The 20,352-nt window shown below is 37.0% G+C and overlaps 1 pseudogene; it reads right to left on the bottom strand.

Annotated features, from left to right (window-relative positions):
• Positions 1 to 334: 334 nt before the first annotated feature.
• LOC116109620 lies at positions 335 to 20,112 on the bottom strand (annotated as a pseudogene).
• Between the last annotated feature and the right edge of the window lie 240 nt (positions 20,113 to 20,352).

Genomic DNA, 20,352 nt, shown 5'->3' with positions numbered 1-20,352 from the left:
TGAACACATATGATTACGAGTTTTAAATCTCTTATATAAATCAGGTTTTAATTTCTTATACGATTTTGCATAAAGCAACTATGTATTACCTTTCTAATGGGAGAATATAATATACTCTATAGCTAGTAATTCTTTGAGAAATATATGACAAAATCCACTAACTAACTTTTGTAAACATATATACATAGAAGGATATCATGTAAAATCCGAAAATTCTAATTTTAATTCATATAAATATATACACAAAATAATTGATATACTTTAATAAGTACAAGGTAGTCTTGGATAGTGCTGTCAAACTCCTCTGCTTCTTGATGTCCCACCCAACCGTAAATCATCTAGTACCTGCAAAACAGTAGAATAATGAAGTGAGCACTAATTGCTCAGTAAGTAAACCAAACTACACTACTGTTTTTCCTCCATTACTCATGTTCTGATTCTCTTTTTCTCACTTTTATCTTTGCTAATATTCTTCATTCTTTTTTTATATTCTGTGTTCTTTTATGATATTCTGCATTCTTTTCTAATATTCTGATTTGCTACTTACCAACGTGCAAAGATAATGAATAAAATTGTACATCATCGAGCACATAAGAAATACTGAATCATGCAAGTAGCATAACACATATGCACAATAATAAACTTTCCTGAGAAAATAAGTTTTTTTTTTTCTGTTTTCTGTCTCTTATGCTGTATCTCTTTCTTTTCTTCTCTGTTTCTCTTTCTCTTCTTTCTTCTATTCTGGTTTTTTTGATCAAACTAGGTTGAGGCATGGATTTGGAACCCTGGCCAAGTGAGTGTATACTGGGTACAGTCCTTATCTATGTGCACTACTGACGGACCGTACCAATGTTGTATCCCTCTGTTGAGGCCGCTCACTGATGGCGGCATGCATGTAGGTATGATTTGTTGGGTGCAATCCTCATCCATATACACTACTGATGGACTGTACAAATATTGTATCTCTCTGTTGATGCTGCTCACTAATGGCGGCGTGCATGTGGGTATCTCTGTCACTCACAGGTTCCCTATCGCAACAACCTTATAACATACCATACTATAGAAAGAGATACTATACACATCTCTAAATAAATTTCCAAGCTATGGAAATTCTACATTTGCATTCTTTAGTAAATGAGAAAATATACATACTTGCTTGTCAGCTAAAAAGAAATCTACAAGCTATTTTATTTTCTTTCTTTTTCTCATTCTTTGCTAACATATTCTTTAATATTCTCATTTACCAAAACAAGGCTATATATAAATCATAGGCACAATAAATGCATGAACAAGTCCATTCTTTGATGTTCTTTCCAAGTTCACATACAAAAACTTGAAAATTCATTATGGCATAATGGTATGTCATGACATATTCTACCATTCTCTACTATCTTAAGTGTCATATCAAAGTAAAACTTTAACATGCAATTCTTTTCTAACACTTTCATGTGCTATTCAAGAAGTAGTAAAGATTCAGGTGACTAGAATCAAGCACTAAGGGCCATTTCTCTCATGGAACTAACATGACTAAGTGATAATCTAAATTTTGGCATAACAATATGCACCCTTGAATACTAGCATTTGCACTTAGTTAAGCCCAACATAATCTTCCTACTTCAATTCTTGCCTTTCTCCAACCCTTTCTTCAATAGGGTTTAGCCAACTCATGCATGCATTTTCTCTTTGGATTTTCATCAAACACTTCATATGCACATGCAATTACCATGTTGGCTACACTTTCACATTTCTCTAAATCCACCAAAATTTGAGCAAAAACTCACTAATTATAGCATCAAACCTTGCCATTTTCAACACTTCAAAATTTCATCACTAATTCTTCCATAATTCCACCAATTCATCACATACTCATACACTACTTCCCATGGCTGGAAATTATAAATCATTAAACAGCAAAAACAGCCAACAATTCTCACATTCAATCATATAAAAACATGCAAGAATCATTCTACACAAGTCTTGCTCAAATCAAGGCTAAAATTAGGTTTACTTACCTTGAATGTGTGATATCACCTCCTTCTGCTAAAAGTCTCTTCCTCTTGGACCTAGATCATATAAAAACCATAAGAATTTAAAACTTTAAAGTTTAATTACACTCCTTGTGTCAGAATCTTACCTTTAGATGCTTTAGGATTGAAAATCTATAAAAATCCAAGCCAAATCCTATGAGTTCCCTTTGAAATTTAGTGAATAAAATTGAGAGAAAAAGAGGTGAGGGTGGCGTGTACAATGGTTAGAATGGCTAGGGTTTCTTCTAATGAAACCTTATATCTAATATTATATCTATGTATTCCCATTTTGCCCTTGCACTTTCTATGAAATTCCATCTATATCCTTTAGTCAATTACCAAAATACCCTCATCTCCATTATCTTCTTCACATTATTTTGCTTCCTTTCACTTCCCACTTTTTCATCTAGTTATGAGTGAAAAAACCATTTTACCCCTAATGAAGTTTTAAGGAATTTTTTTCACATTTGTCTAAGGTAACTTCAAAGAAATCTAACTAAGGGTATTAGGGTATAAATAAAATTGCGTATCTTGATGTGGGTGTTACAGAGAAACGACACTTTCCCACCTAAGGTTTGGTGAAATGAAACTTTCCCACCCCTTAAGTTTCAAAACGACATTTTCCCACTCACTATTATGTTTTGTTAAGAAAATTTGTTCTAAAGAAGGGCAAGAGGGTCAATTTACATGAAGCCTCATAAATCAAAATTTAAAAATTGGAATATGCTTCTTCTTTTTCTCTTTCCTTTCCTTCTCTTTCTTTTTCCTAATTTTTTCTTCTCTATCAACTCTTCCTTCTACGCTGGAGGCTACGACGCTGGCATAACCTGCTGGCAGCCAGCCATAAGCTGGGCTGGCTGCGATGCCACCCATTCAGCTCGCAGCCAACTAAATCGTGGTCGAAGGTAGTGTCACAGACACCCAGCTTGACCATGACACTGATGCCGACGCCATAGCCCCCTTTCTTTTTCCACACACACTTTTTCTTTTGGATCTTATTGTCCGTGGGTTTGTGATTTTAGGGTTTATTTTTTGTGGATTTTTAGTGGCTGGAGGATTTGAAGATTCCTTTTCTTGAAATGGGTGTTTTGCGTTTGTTGGATGTTGGATTTTAAGTTGTGTGGGTTTGTGAAAAGAGTTTGTATATGAATTTTAATTGTTAAATTTCAGTAGAGATAAAAAAATTTCAATGGGATTTGCTGGATGTTATGTTGTGTTTTTTGGGTTCCTAAGAAAAAACTCGTATATGAATTCAGTTGAATAATATCAATAGAGATTGGAAATTTTAATGAGTTTGTTGGAAGTTGCTAGATCTTGTTTTTGTGAGTTTGTAAAAAAAAAAAAAAAATGTATATAAATTTTAGTTAAATTCCATAAAATATTATTTTGTGTGATTTAATATATATTTTACAGTAATAGAAAATTGTATTTAATCAAATGTATGGCATATGCTTTAAGTGCATAGAAGGAATTCAAATTTAACCAATTCGATGGGCTCATGGTCATATCTAGCATTTCAGAGAGAGTTGTAGTGGGCAAAATACATTTGGTGGAGGAAGGAGAAGAAGAAGATTATGTTGGAATTTATTATTAAATTGAATGAAATGAGATGTGATGGTGTAAGTTGAGAATTTGAAAGATGAAAGGTTAGTAGATTATTGGAAGAGGTCTTAAGAACAGGAAAGTGAAAAGGTGAAAAAGTGAAAAGGTGAAAAATAATGGTGGAATTCAATGTTTTGTCCCACCTTAAGTAGGATAAAAAGGTGTTCTTCCTCTCATTCCAAAAACACCAAAATTTCAATCTCTCATTTTTTCTCTAGTTTTTAAGGTTTTCCTTTGTTGGAATTAAAGCTTAATTCAGTTCATTATAATAGAAGAGTGATGCTTCTCTTACTAGTCATCTATCGTTGTATCTTGGGAAACAGACGCTGCTCAAATCTTTATGCACCCAAGTGAAATAGACGACTCTGCTTTAAGGAAACTATGTGTTACACAGGCCTCGACATTCATCCTAAGGTTGTATTCTTTACCAGATCTTTTCCTGTCATTTTGAAGGATCTCCTATACGTGATCACGTTGTTAGTATTGTTAATTTTATTTTATTAACATTTAATTCTATTGTTTTTATATTCAGTAGATTTATTACTTGCAATTATTAATATTTTATAACAGATTATGTGGGCAGAATACATTTGGTGAAGGAAGGAGAAGAAGAAGATGATGAACAACAAGAAATTAAGATTGGAGAATGAAAGAGAGATGTTAGAGAAGCCATGGGGTTTGAGGGTTTTGGGTAATGGGTACTATGGTCTATCATCTATGCGAATACTAGAAAAATAAAAAAAATTTGATTATGCAAAATGTTGTTGTTGTTCCAAAGAGTGTGTGTGCTATGGATAGTAGAGAAGTGAAAGGAGAGATAGGAACCAATCAAAAAAAAAAAAAAAAACTAATCTAGCTTTGTCATGTTTATGCTTCTTCTCTCTCGTATAATCTTCTCAATGCTTATTTTGATGCTTGCCCAACAACCTTTTATTGCTGCTCAATTATAGGGTATTGTTATTGTTAATGAGAATGTAAATTTACAATTTGTCTCTCTAACTTTTTTTATTAAAAATAATGTTTTATTGGAATTTAACTAAAATTTATATACAATTTTCATAGTTAAAGAGAAGATATATTGGTAATTGACTCTGTTGCATGACATAAAATAATAATAAAATTATTAAATCAAATAGTAAAGGGTATTTTCATCTTTACAGTCAAATAGTAATGGATTTTCCTAAGGAATATAACGGTGGGTGAGAAAGTGTCCGTTTTGAAACTGATGGTGGGAAAGTGTCGTTTCGCCAAACCTTGGGTGGGAAATTGTCATTCTCCCTTTTTTAATTAATGTTTGTTTTTGCAATACAAATTGTACTGAAAATTTCAAATTAGTGAATAATTTTAGTATTTGTTGTCATTAATATGATGTGAATTTAAAAAAAAAAAAAATGGCACTTCAAAGAGATTTGAGGATTTTATTGTCGATTAACTAAATAAATATATTAATTATAAAAGTAAATATAATGTGTTAGCCACATTATAAATTGCATATAAAATGAAGAAGAATGTTACAATATCATGACTATTTTCTTTTTATCAAATTTATTTTTAAAGATTTCAACCCACTTAATTTTAAAATTTAGATATCGATAATATTATTGATTCGATATTATAGTATTCTTTTATAGTAGATTGCATTATTTCCTGTTCAAACTTATGGTATAAAATAAACCACCATTTACAGTATTTTAACAATAAGTATAGACTGCAGATCATTTAAGCAATTAATCAAAGCATTATGTGCTCTTTGATATGGACTGTGAGACTAAATTGTTTTATAGAATTTATATTTTAAATCCACGTTTAAATAAGGAAATCACATTTGACCCACAAAACGTTTTTTAAATATGGGAAAAAATAAATATTCCTTCTTTAAATATTTTTTTTCTACAATATTTTATCCCATAAATATTGCTTTTGAATCATGTGATTGATATTATTTATTATAAAATCGTGTATATTATGTGTATTATTAATGTTAATATTAATAATTTTGAATTAACTAGTGTTGTTTCTATAATATTATTTGGAATTAATTAGTGCTGTTTATGTAATAGCAGCCTAATCGCTATTATGATGTTTCATTTAATTTTAAAATTAATTGGGAAAAAAAGTAATATCAAAGCTCTTCTCAGCCCTCGTTTTTTTTTTTTTTTTAAATTCTATTTTAAAATTATTTATTTGGTGAGTTGTGAACTTTTCTTTTTAACATCCTCTTATATCTTAATATTTTTTTTTAATTCCATTTAATTTTCTTTTATTAATTTTGTACCAGTGAGAAGTTAATCAACTTGATCAATTTTTTTTTTTTTTTTCTTGATACAATTTGCCAACCAAATAATATTGTAAAACCCTGACCCTAGTTTTACACAACGCTTCATGCATATTTTGTTTTCCTGTGTAATGTGCATTAGTTTGTGTCATAAAGTTTTTCATATTATTCCTCATGCAAATTCAATGTATGAACTCATCCAATTAAAATTAAAAAATAAAAATTTATAATTTTATGTATTGAAGACAAGAAAGTCTGTCTTTAATATTAACCGCACATATGAATTCATGTATATATCACCAACTTCTTGTTTCCTAGTATTGATGACTATCCAATACATATTACTATATAATCAAATTTCTACTTAATTACAATACATAAAATAAGAGAATTATAACTATGTTCCTTTAATAATAATGTTAATCCTATATTGTAATATCAATTTTAGTATATTTCAAAAATAACTTTAACCGGATATTCAATTAATTAGATTTTGCAATTTTCTTATATTATCCTCCCATATCCCGTATATGTTTTGATAAAAAAAAAAAAAAAAAAATGTCTTTATCAATTTACAAGTCTAGCTATTGATGCATTTTTCCTTTCTATTTTTTTTTTTTTTTACACCTCATCTCTAAACGTAAGTAGTTAGTTACTAAAGTTTCCTACTGGATTCTTCATCTTTTTGTCCTGTATTTTTAAATATCAAACATACTTGTCTACTCTACCTAAAGCCTTGAAGTTTATACTGTTTATACTATTATAGTATACTTTGGAAGAGCTAGGCCGCCCTCATAAGGAAGAACACCTTTTTGTTTAATTGAAAAACTTCATTGTTATTTTATTTTTATTTTTTTTGAAAGGAAAAAAAAAAGTCTATGCTAGGCAAAGTGTAGGCTGATGAAGTGGAGCTCTTGGTGGTGTATTAAGAAGTCCAAGCACTATAGCCAATTTCTCACTGTGCCCACACAACATCAGCTCCTTATCCTGCTCCTCTATGTCTTGCAACTAAAAGTCAGAATGTGGAAAGTAACTTGACTTCTTCATCTCCATGTTTAATTTATTCAACTTCTCCGTGATCTGGGCCATTGGAGGATGTGATTCATCTCCGGCAAGAAGCATGTGCACTTTATTTTTGACCTCAATCCAACTACAGCAAGGGCTCTTCCTCAAACCCAAAGCTTTCATCATATCTCTCACCGCATCAACCTCAGTCCACATGCCTCTAGAAGCATATATATAGGATAGAAGGATGTAGTGCCCAGAATTTGTAGGTTCCAGTTCAAAGAGATGTTTAGCAGCCACCTATACTCACATTACCGTGAACACTGCAAGAACTAAGCAAAGCTCCCCAAACACAAGCGTTTGGCTCGAAAGGCATTCGCTCAATCATATCATATGCCTCTTCTAGCCTTCCAGCACGACCTAGAAGGGTTGCCATGCAACCATAATGCTCCATCCTTGCTTCAATCCCATGCTCTTTACACATGTTATCAAAAATTTTGCAGCCTTTATCAGCTAGGCCAGCTTGGCTACAGATAGATAATACACAAGTGAAGCTACTAGAACAAGGCTTTTGTCCACTTCTTTGCATCAAATGAAAAATCTCTATAGCTCCTTTAGCCTCTCCATGCATCGCATATACACCTATTATAGCGTTCCAACAAACCAAGTTTTTGGATGACATCATATCAAAACAAAGTCAAGACATTTGAATCCTTCCACACTTTGAATACATATCAATTAGGACCCTAGACACAGAAATAATATCAGATACTCCTCTTCTGATAGAAAAACAATGAGCTGCCTTCCCGAGCATCAATGCTGCAATACTTCCTCAGGCTGATAGCAAGCAAGGTATTGTAACATTGTTTGGCTGCTTCCCCGCTGTCTGCATCTCTCTAAAGAGTTCCAATGCCTCAATACCTTTCCCATTTTATGAGAAACCAGCAATCATTGACGTCCAAGACTTAACATCTAATTCCTTTCCTTGGCTCTAGAATTGCCTAAAGACCTCATATGCATTGTCAACAAGACCATTCCTACAGAGACCCGTAAGAAAAGCATTGCAAACACCTACATCTAAATATTCCATCTCATGAAACACTTTGGACATATTCCATGTACACGCACACTTTTCGTACATATCAATAAGTGAAGTACTGATCGACTTGTCCTCCGATAACCTGTCCTTAATCAGAAAACCATGAATCTGAATCCCAAGTTTTGGATTCTCCAAGTCGCCCACAGCGGAAAGAACACTAAAAACACTATGCACTTCGGGCGTAAATCCTTCAAAATGCATACTTTGAAACAAAAGAACCGTCTCTTCATAATGTCCGATTTGATTAAACCTTACAATCATACCATTCCAAGTAAACACATCGGGCTCCACCCTTAAACGACCCATCTTGTTAAAGAGTTTTTTTGCTGCATCCACGGACCCTTGTCGCGTAATAGCCTCTTTCTACTAGAATACTTAGAGAGTATACTATGAAAACATAAATACTCATTAAATGAAAATTGGTTGGGCCCAGTATTTTTCTTTACTAAACATATATTTCTTTACATAATACAAAATAATATATACAAACAGCTTTTATAATGGTGGACACTGGTGCCATTTCTCTCCGCCTCTCGATGTCCATCCGACTGCTTCTCACCTATTTCCCGTAAAACATGGAAAAACAACGGGCGCAAAATGCTCAGTAAGTAAATCCTCTACTCCTTTATCCCTGCAACTTATTCTTTGGTTCTTTCCTTACTCTATTATTTTTCTTCTTCATTCTCTCTTTGTTCTTTCTCTTTTCTTTCACTGTTTTTAGTTCTCACTGTTCTTTTCTTTCTTTCTCATTCTTACTAACCATGATAGAAATCATGGTAACATGCATGAATGGAATGCATATGCAGTAATGCATAAAAATGCATTTTCTTTATTCTTTTCTATTTTCTTATTCTGTTTCTTTTCTTTTCTTTCTATTCTTTCTTTCTTCTTCTTTTCTTGCGAACTCAAGCTTTTTTTTCTTTTCTTGCTTGCTCAAGCTTTCTCATTCTTATTCTTATTCTTTCTTTCTTTCTTTTCTTTTTCTTTGCTGATCGGACTTGGTTGATGCATGGATTCGGAACCTTGGCTGTGTGAGTGAGTACAATCCTCATCTATATGCACTCTTGCGGACGATACAAATTCTTTCTTTCTTCTTAGGCCACTCAATTAAGGTGGCGTGCACGTAGGAAATTCTTCTTGGTACAACCCTCATCTACATACACTTTTACAGGCCGTACAAATTCTTCTTCTTCTTATATTGCTCACTTAAGGCGGCGAGTATGTGGGAATTTCTTCTTCTTATCACCCACGGGTTCCCCATCGCAACAACCTATTCTTTTCTCTTCTTTAGCATTTCTCTTTCTTTAATTCTTTAGTGATTTTCTTTCTTTCTCTTTATTCTTAAGTTCTTTATTCTTTCGTTAAGTTCTTATGCATATTCAAATATATGCATGTGGATGGCTCATGCTTATGTTTCTTTCTTAAGTGCAATTATGCAATGCAAATATGCAATGTTGCACAAAATTAAGTTTCTCTACTTATGTACATGTTTCTCTTAGGCATTTAATCAAACATTAAGCATGCATACTTTAATTCTATTTAACTATAATTCTACTTCTTTCTTGGACCATCCATAATTGGAGTAAAACTCCCTTGATTCATCACAAATCCTGGCCAGGAAAATACACTTCAAATATTCTACTCAAATTCTTTCTAAATGCAACCAAACTTCACTTGGTCACCACAATTTCAACTCCACTTCTCATGGCTCAAATCTACTCATCAAAAACCATCTACTCATCAATAACCTCATTCTTAACAATCAAACTCAAACTCAAACTCATAAGCATATACATGCATATCAAATCATTGATTGCTTAAATCTTAACTTGGGTTGGATTTACTTACCTTATGCTTGAGTAATTCCACAAGAAACTCTCTATCTTTTGGTAAACTTTTTCTTTCTCCCAAACCCTAAGCATAAACATGATAAGAATTCAGCACTCACAAAACTTAAACTCATATCTAGAGCAATGATCCTTACCTCTTGATGCTTAAGATCAAATCCTTATCAAAATCCAACCAAAAGCCCTCAATTTCCTTTAGCAAATTGGATGAAGAGATGAGACAAATGAAGAGTGGAAGTGATATATGGGGTGTAGAGAATGGGAGGGTTTCTAAGGCTAAAGCCTTAGTAGCTCATATAAATAAGCAATCTTTCCCATTTTGCCCTTACACTTTCTTGGTAATACCATCTTTATCCTTTAATTCTTTACAAATACACCCTCATCTCCAAAGCATTCTCTATGAAATTTTCTTACATTACATTTCACTTCCCACTTTTCCTGCTAATTAGGGGTAGAATGGTCACTTCACCCCTATGGAAATTTCTCTAGAAACTTCACAAGAAAAATTAGTCGACTCTTTGCCCCAGCGAAGATTTTTCTTCGCCTTCGCGAAAAAATATAGAGCATATGTCACCGCGGCGAAGCTTATTCTTCACCCTAGTGAAGTCTGTAATTCACAACTTCACCAAGTCTTCACCAAATTTAGGGTAATCAATCCACAAAATCAACAAACCAATTTTAACTTAGGGTCAACAAACAACCTTTAAAGGCAAATGAACATGAATAAACTACGTACCTCAAAGTGGGCATTACATGTCGCGCATAACCCGCAAGCAGAGCACTAAAAGTTTTCACATCCGGTTAGGCTAATCTATCAAACACTTTGTGAGCGTCCCCAATCCTCTGACATTTAACGTACATATGAACCAAAGAAGTTTGAACAAACGAATCTAAATTAAACCCGTATATAGACACCATTGCATGAACTTGTTTTCCAATTTCCAATGACAACAATCCAGTACAAGCCTTAAGGATATTAGGCAACAAGTAAGTATTAGGTGCCACACCGTGAGAGAGCATTTGAGCAAATACACAGAGTGGTTGAGTAAAAAGATTTTGTTTCGAGTAGGCATAGATAAGAGTGGTGTAAGAAAAGGTTGTCGGCTTAAGAGAAGAAGAAAAGATTTGGTTTGCGCCATCGAAGTCTTGGTGGTTTGCATATTGAGACATGTAACAACTGCTGAAAACTAGTACAATGCATGCATAATAACAATATAAAATTGGGCCCCAAAATTTTCTTTTCATTATAATTCATATGTCTTTTATACACAAGAGGACTGTTTACAAAAATTCGTTTTAAAAGACAAAACAGGGGAAACAGTGTAGCTATTCTCTTCGCTTGCCGACGCCCCTCCGACTGCATCATTACCGAGATCCTGCATCCACAAAGGAAAATAACGGGGTGAGCACAAAATAATGCTCAGTAAGTAAAACCCTCTATCTGTCTGTCCCCGTATGTACAACTCTTAATTCTTTCCTTATACTATTTCTGATTCTATTTCTGTTTCTAATAACATCATGGCCTCATCTTACAGGAGGTACGGCCGGATGGCGTTCACACAGCACCATCTCACTCTCCATGGCTATCGGGTGGAATTCACACAGTACCAACCCGTTTCTTAGTGGACTAACCGAGTGAGGATCACAAAGCACCACTCGGTTTTTCCTAACTATCGGGTGAGATCACCTAGCACCTACCCGTTCTCCTGAATTTTGGGTAACGATCACCAAGCATTAACCAGTCTCTAGTCCCTATCGGGTGATGTCACAAAGCATCAACCCTCTTCTACTAAATGTCGAATGATGATCACAAAGCATCAACCTACTTATCTATTAACTAACCGGGTAGGGATCACAAGCATCCACTCGTTTCTACTACTTATCGGGTGACGATCACAAAGCATCGACCCACTCTAAGGGCTATTCGGGTGGTGATCACAAAGCATCAACCCGATTCCCATAACTGTCGGGTGATGATCACAAAGCATCAACCCATCACTTCTACTCTTCTAAACCACTCTATTCTAGCATTTTTTATTCTCTCTACCCTTAGATTAGTTGCATTCACCAAGCTCTCTACTCTATAGTAATTGTATACACAAAGTTTCCTACTCTTTCTTAGTCACTTTTCAATGCATATAAATGCATATGGATGGTTCATCTCCACTAATGCACTTATGAAATGCCAACATGCAATGTTGCAAGAATTAAGGTTCACTACTCAAACTCAAACCTCTATTAGGCATTTCATCAACACTTCAAGTGCATCATAAAACTCTACTATAGCAATGATTCTAAATCTTTCTCTAACCATCCAAAATGGGAGAAACCCCTTCACATAACCATAAACCCTGTCAAAGAAAGCACTTCCAAAAAGGGATCCATACACCCTTCAATTCCATCTCAAACTACTCTTTCCAACCCAACAACTCATTTCTCATATTTGCAAGGTATTAACATTCACAAAGCATAGAATCTCTATTTAAACTTCCATACATGGCATATCACATGTATATCACATACATACACATTTCTATCAAAACCCTAATCAAGAAAATTCTTAAATCTCAACTTGGGTTGGGATTTACTTACCTTGTTATGGAGAACTTCACCAACTCTTCCTTTCACTTGTTTTGCTTGACTTTTTCTCTACTCTTAACCAAAAGAACAAAAACCCTTAAACTTCAATATAAACTAAAACTCACAAATCCACACCTTAAGTAGGAATCCTTACCTTAGGAAGCCTTAGGTTGATTTTCTACCCCAAATCACTTCAAAAACCCCTTGAACTCTTTAATCAAAAGAAAGAAAAGTTAGAGGAGCAAGGATGGAGAGTTGCGTTTTTGAGAAGAAGAATGAGGTTTTTGTTTACTCTTAATTCCTTTTTATGAACTTTACCAAAGCATTCCCTTTTGCCCTTACTCTTCTTTGGGAATTCCATCTATATCCTTTGATTCATTACAAACTCACCCCCATATCAACATAATCTTCATGAAAAATCCTTACAATTAACTCCCCACTTTTCCTGAATTAGGGGTAAAATGGTCAAATTGCCCTTAGGGAAGAAATATCTAAAACTCAACAACATTTAACGGTCTGTCGCCGTGGGCGAAGAAACTTCTGTCGCCGCGACGAAACTGTCCAGGAGTTTCCCCGTGGTTTCAACACATCTTCGCTGCGGCGAAGATTCTTCTTCGCCCCAGCGAAGCTTGGTACACTAAACTTCTTCTATTTTCAACACATTTCAGACAAGCATTCGACACACACCTCAATCAAACAATATTACCAAAAACCAACTCAAATAAGAGCGAAAAGAAACAACAACACGTACCTCAAGTGGGGCGTTACAATTCTTCCCCCCTTAAAAGAATTTCGTCCTTGAAATTCATGCAATAAACTCTGGGAAACGATTCTGCATGTCCCGCTCTACTTCCCAGTGGCCTCTTCTACTTTGTGATTCCTCCAAAGGACCTTCACTAGCGGAACACTCTTGTTCCGAAGCTCTTTAACCCTTCGATCTGAATCTGAACTGGCGTTCTTCATATACTAGATTATCTGCTACTTCAATGTCCTCTACGCCAAGATGTGGAGGGATCACTTACATATTCCGTAGCATCGAGACATGGAAGACATCATGCACCCTGTCCATGCGAGGTGGTAGTTGCCAATCTGTAGGCCACTTTTCCTACTCGTTGCAAGACCTCAAAAGGACCTACATACCTCGGTGCTAACTTTCCTTTGTTCCGAAGCGCATTACTCGCTTGTAAGGGGAAACTTCAGAAACACTTTATCGCCCACTTGGAATTCTACCTCTTTCCTCTTCAAGTCACATAACTCTTCTGTCGATCTTGGGCTTGTTTCATTCTATTTCTGATTAACTTCACATCTTCTACCAGTTTCTGAGTCATCTCTGGCCCAAGCGCGGTACTCTACTCAACTCATCTTTTTCGCCTACTTCATCCCAATGAAGCAGACCTACCGTCTACCATACAAAGCCTCGTAAGGCGCCATTCTAATTATAGACTGATAACTTGTTGTAGGCAAATTCCACTAAGGGTAACATCTCATCTAGGATACTCTGTAATCCATGCAACAGGCCCTCAACATATCCTCGAGCACCTGATTCGTTCTCTCGGTTTGGCCATCGTCTGAGGATGATAGCATACTGAATGCTAAACGTACCCAAACTCCTCTGAAGCTTGTCCAGAAGGCTGAAACAAATCTGAATCTCTATCTGATACTATAGTCTTGGGCCACCTGCAATCTGACTATCTCCTTGAGGAAACTGAGCCAATTGATCTGTAGTGGTACTTTCCTTTACTGGAAGGAAATTGGCTGACTTGGTTAACCTATCCACATCCCCCATATACATTACATCCTTTCTGCACTTTGGGAGACCCGTGATAAAATCCATTGAAATGCTCTCCCATTTCCACTCTGGAATACTCAGTGGTTGAAGCAACCCTGATGGCCGTTGATGTTCTGCTTTCACCTGCTGACAAGTTAGACTTTAGCCACAAACTCGGTGACATCTTTCTTCATACCTGACCACCAATAGCCTTTCTTACATCCTGATACATCTTGGTTGCTCCCGGATGAGCGGTGTACGGTGTGTCATAGCCTCCATAAGAATTTTCTGTTTCAACTCCTCATTTGGAGGAATGCACAACCGATTTCTGAAATAGAGGACACCATCTCTCACAAAGAACTCTGATGTCTTGCCCTCGCACTTGCTGAACTGTTTTTTGCCACCACTCTCAGCCGTTTGCTTTCTCTAATTTCCTCTAGTAAAGAAGACTGTACCTCTAGCTGGCAATTCTTCCTGGAGCCACTTCAATCTGCTCCTTAGACATTCTTTTATAACTCTTTCTGCCTGGTAAGCCGAAAACATGGGCTTTTCTACTCAAGGCATTGGCTACTACATTGGCTTTCCCCGGTTGGTACTTGATCTCACAATCATAATCCTTGACCAGCTCTAACCACCTTCTCTGCCTCATATTTAACTCCTTTGAGTGAAGAATACTTTAAACTCTTATGATCGGTGTAGATATTACTCTTCACACCATAAAGGTAGTGCCTCCATATCTTTAAGGCAAAGACCACGGCTGCTAATTTCAAGTCATGCGTAGGGTATCGGGTCTCGTACTCTTTCAATTGGCGAGAAGCATAAGCTTAACCCTACCTAACTGCTCAGCATGGCGCTAAGTCCCTGCAAAGAGGCGTCTATATAAATGTCATAATCTACACCCTCTTGCGGTAACACTAGTACAGGGGCTGATGTTAACCTCTCTTCAACTCTAAAAGCTTTCTTCCCATGGTGTTGACCAGACAAAAGGAGTTTTCTGTTTAGTAAGGGCTGTCAACGGTTTAGCCAACCGGGCGAATCCCGCTACAAATCGCCGGTAGTAACCTGCTAAGCCTAAGAAACTCCTGATTTCTTTCACTGTTCTCGGCTTCTGCCATTCCAGGATTGCCTGCACTTTACTCGGATCTACCGATCCCTTCCTTCGCCACGGTATGACCCAGGAATATCATTTGGTTAAGCCAAAACTCACACTTAGAGAATTTACACACACTTCTTTTCTCTCACCGCTGCATACTAATCTCAAGTGCTTCTCATTTCTTCTCTTGACTTTGAGTAAATCAAATGTCGTCGATGAAGACAACAATGAACTGATCCAAATACTCATAGAATACCCTGTTCATCAGGTCCATAAACCTGCTGGGGCATTAGTCAAACCAAAAGGCATTACTACAAATTCATAATGCCCATATATTGTACGAAAGGCAGTCTTAGCCACAACTTGCTCAACCACTCTTACTTGATGATACCCGGACCTCAAATCATTTTGGAGAACACTGCGCTCCTTCAACTGATCAAAAAGGTCACTATCCGGGGTAGCGGGTACTTTTCTTCACTGTAACTTTTATCAACTCCCTATAATCAATACACATCCTTAGTGATCCATCCTTCTTTTTCACAACAGGATTGGAGCTCCCCAAGGAGAATGACTTGGTGCGGATGAAGCCTTTATCTAAAAGCTCTTGGAGTTGCTTCTTTAATTCTTGGAGCTCAGTTGGGGCCATTCGATAAGGGGCTTTAATATTGGTGCTGTCCCTAGTGCTACTTCGATACTAAATTCTACCTCCCTCTCTGGAGGCAAACCCGTAACTCTTCCGGAAACACATCTAGAAAGTCTCGAACTACTGGCACCCTTTGAATCTCTAACTGTGGAACATCACCACTCTTGCACTATGGGCATATACCCCGAACACCCCTTTCTCAACATCTTCCTGGCTTTCACATTACTAATCAACATGCCAACTGATGGCCTTCTCCAAACTAAACTTATCTCCACTATCGAGGTTAAACCTCGCCTTCTTTTTCCGACAGTCAATCTCTACCCCATACTCCCATGAAGTCCATGCCCAGAATCACATCAAAGTCGGGCCTATCAAAAACTATTAGTCAACTGTTAATTCTCTACCCTGATCACTAAGGACTCTCTACAAAATCTCTTGAGTCAAACACTAACCCCATCGGGTAGCTCTATCTTAATGGGTTGCATCGTTCTAGTAGGTTTCAAACATAATCTTTCAAGCATCCCTAAGATATGACGAATGAGTACGCCTGATTCAATAAGCATATAGAGGAATTGAATGAAATAACAACTGACCAGTAACGCTGATGGGCTGGCCTATGCTTCCCCTTGTGCCACAATAAAAACTCTGGCATTTGCAGTACCCTCCTGAACTTTGAGTCGTTGGTGGAAGAGGAGCTTTACAATCTCTCATCATGTGCCCTGGCTGTCGGCACCTATAACACACTCTCTGGTCCCTCAGACATTCTCCGGGGTGATTCTTCCCGCATTTAGGGCAAGGAGGAAACCCTTCCTCCGAGGTCGCTTATTCTTCCACTCTTTTCTATTCTGTCTATACTGAAACTTCTTTTTCTGATTCTTCATTTCTTTACCTCTTACACCCTCATGCTTCTCTCTCTGGGACGGAGGGAAGCTCCTTTAGTCCTCCTGTCGAGGATCCGGGGAAGATTTTATTCTCAAAAATCTCTGCCTTCATCGCCCGCCTCAAAGCCTCACTATAATTTCGAGGAGGGTTGGACTTGTCATTATATCTCGGGCTATCCCGGCTTCATCCATGCACAAACTTATCCCTTCTCAAGGCCGGATTGCTAACTATTCCTGGTGCAAACCTTGCAAGAGCGTTGAATTTCACCGAGTACTCTTCACGGCGCTAGTCCCTTGCTGTAAACTGATAAATTCTTGGACCTTCTCATGAACTTGGTCCTCTGTTCTGTACTCGGCCCAAACTTTGCCTGAACTCTTCCCACATCATTACTGTCACATCATGAGTTTCTTCCATTAATTCCCACCAAATTCGGGCATCACCCCGAAACAAGAACCTCGCATACCGGATCTTCTCCCGGTCTGACATGGGAAATAAACCTGTGGCTCGTTCTACTGACCCAAGCCACTCTTCTGCTATTACTGGGTCTGTAGTACCCTAAACTCTGAGGGTTGATGCTGACTAGAAAGACCGTATCGGTTCCACTCTATTCTGTACTGGGGGAGGTGCCGTTGTCCTCTTTCTTCGACATTGTAACTGCGGTACCTGTACAGGGGGTACAACTCTCCCCTGAGTTTTCTGCCATAACTTGCTGAATAATTCCCCGGATTCTGCTTCATCCAAGGGAGGGCGTAGACTCTGTGTGGTTAGAAGGTTCTCCTTCATTCACCACACCCTTACCGCGATTTCGATAACTACGCCTCATCTACAAAAAAATCCACCTAATAAACCAAGGAACAATTACTATAAGGAAAGAATTACTCACACAGTCGGTTATAGGACTTTTGGCATGAGAATAGTACACTGTTCAATCCCAAAATCTTTGCTCTGATACCAAAATGTAACAACTGCTGAAAACTGTACAATGCATGCATAATAACAATAAAAATTGGGCCCCAAATTTTCTTTTCATTATAATTACATATGTCTTTTATACACAAGAGGACTGTTTACAAAAATTCGTTTTAAAAGACAAAACAGGGGAAACAGTGTAGCTATTCTCTTCGCTTGCCGACGCCCCTCCGACTGCATCATCACCGAGATCCTGCATCCACAAAGGAATAACGGGGTGAGCACAAAATAATGCTCAGTAAGTAAACCCTCTATCTGTCTGTCCCCGTATGTACAACTCTTAATTCTTTCCTTATACTATTTCTGATTCTATTTCTGTTTCTAATAACATCATGGCCTCATCTTACCGGAGGTACGGCCGGATGGGGTTCACACGCACCATCTCACTCTCCATGGCTATCGGGTGGAATTCACACAGTACCAACCCGTTTTTAGTGACTACCGAGTGAGGATCACAAAGCCCCAACTCGGTTTTTCCTAACTATCGGTGGAGATCACCTAGCACCTACCCTTTCCTCATGAATTTTGGGTAACGATCACCAAGCATTAACCCGTCTCTAGTCACTATCGGCTGATGGTCCCAAAGCATTAACCCTCTTCTACTAAATGTCGGATGATGATCACAAAGCATCAACCTACTTATCTATTAACTACCGGGTAGGATCACAAAGCATCCACTCGTTTCTACTACTTATCGGGTGACATCACAAAGCATCGACCCATCTCTAGGCTATTCGGGTGGTGTATCACCAAGCATCAACCTGATTCCCATAACTGTCGGGTGATGATCATAAAGCATCACCCATCACTTCTACTCTTCAAACCACTCTATTCAAGCATTTTTTATTCTCTCTACCCTTAGAGTAGTTGCATTCACCAAGCTCTCTACTCATAATATTGTATACACAAGTTTCCTACTCTTCTTCTTGGTCACTTTTCAATGCATATAATAATCATATGGATGGTTCACTCCACTAATGCACTATGAAATGCCAACAGGCAATGTTGCAAGAATTAAGGTTCACTACTCAAACTCAAACCTCTATTAGGCATTTCATCAAACAATTCAAATGCTCATAACCTCTACTATAGCAATGATTCTAAATCTTTCTCTAACCATCCAAATGGGGAGAAACCCCTTCACATAACCATAAAACCTGTCAAGAAAGCACTTCCAAAAAGGGGATCCATACACCCCTTCAATTCCATCTCAAACTACCTTTCCAACCCAACCTCATTCTCATATTTGCAAGGTTTAACATCACAAGCATAGAAATCTCTATTAAACTTCCATACATGGCATATCACATGTAATATCACATACTACATCATTTCTATCAAACCCTAATCAAGAAAATTCTTAAATCTCAACTTGGGTTGGGATTTACTTACCTTGTATGGAGAGACTTCACCAACTCTTCCTTTCATTTGTTTTGCTTGACTTTTTTCTCTACTTTAACCAAAAACACAAACCCTTAAACTTCAATATAAACTAAAACTCACAAATCACACAACTTAAGTAGGAATCCTTACCTTAGGAACCTTAGGTTGATTTTCTACCCCAAATCACTTCAAAAACCCCTTAGAACTCTTTAATCAAAAGAAAAAATTTGAGAGGAGCAAGGATGGAGAGTTGCGTTTTTGAGAAGAAGAATAGGGTTTGCTTACTCTTAATTCCTTTTTATGAACTTTATACCAAACATTCCCATTTTGCCCTTACTCTTCTTTGGAATTCCATCTATATCCTTTGATTCATTACAAACTCACCCCCATATCAACATAATCTTCATAAAATTCCTTACAATTAACTCCCCACTTTCCTACTAATTAGGGGTAGAATGGTCAAATTGCCCTTAGGGAAGAAAATATCTAAAACTCAACAACATTTAAACGGTCTGTCGCCGCGTCGGAACCTTTTCGTCGCCGCGGCGAAACTGTCCAGAGAGTTTCCCCGTGGTTTCAACACATCTTCGCTGCGGCGAAGATTCTTCTTCGCCCCGGCGAAGCTTGGTACACTAAACTTCTTCTATTTTCAACCAATTTCAGGGCAAGCATTCGACACAACACTCAATCAAACAATATTACCAAAAACCAACTCAAATAAGAGCGAAAGAAGAAACAACAATTACGTACCTCAAGTGGGGCGTTACAAGACAGAAGCTTTGTTGCAAGATCCGTGTCATTAGAGACTCCAATTTTGAGAATGTGAGAATGCGTTTGGTGTGTCTATGATAAAGATGATTTGAGTGAGTTAAGGGTATGGAAGATTAAGCGTTGAATGTTTTCAAAGAGAGGAAGAGCTTGTTTCATCAAGTTCATCATTTTTTACAGCCTTATTTTTCTAACGCATCTCTGATTTGTTCATGCAATAGTAAGTTAAGTTTGCCTCAAAAGGCAAGAGAATACGAAAAAAAGGGTAGCGTACAATTAAGTTAAATAAATAAAAGCTAAAAATAACAAGGATGTGATTTATTTATTTTTAACTATAAATAGATACATAAAACCTTGTTTCTTGCCATCCATTCTAGCGAAGAGAAGTTGAGGAACATAGAGCGAAAAATA

This window comes from Pistacia vera, unplaced genomic scaffold (assembly GCF_008641045.1).
Source record: "Pistacia vera cultivar Batoury unplaced genomic scaffold, PisVer_v2 Contig585, whole genome shotgun sequence".
NCBI lineage: Eukaryota > Viridiplantae > Streptophyta > Magnoliopsida > Sapindales > Anacardiaceae > Pistacia > Pistacia vera.
Note: the sequence above shows the minus strand (reverse complement) of the source record. Positions and strands in the feature narration are given on the sequence as shown.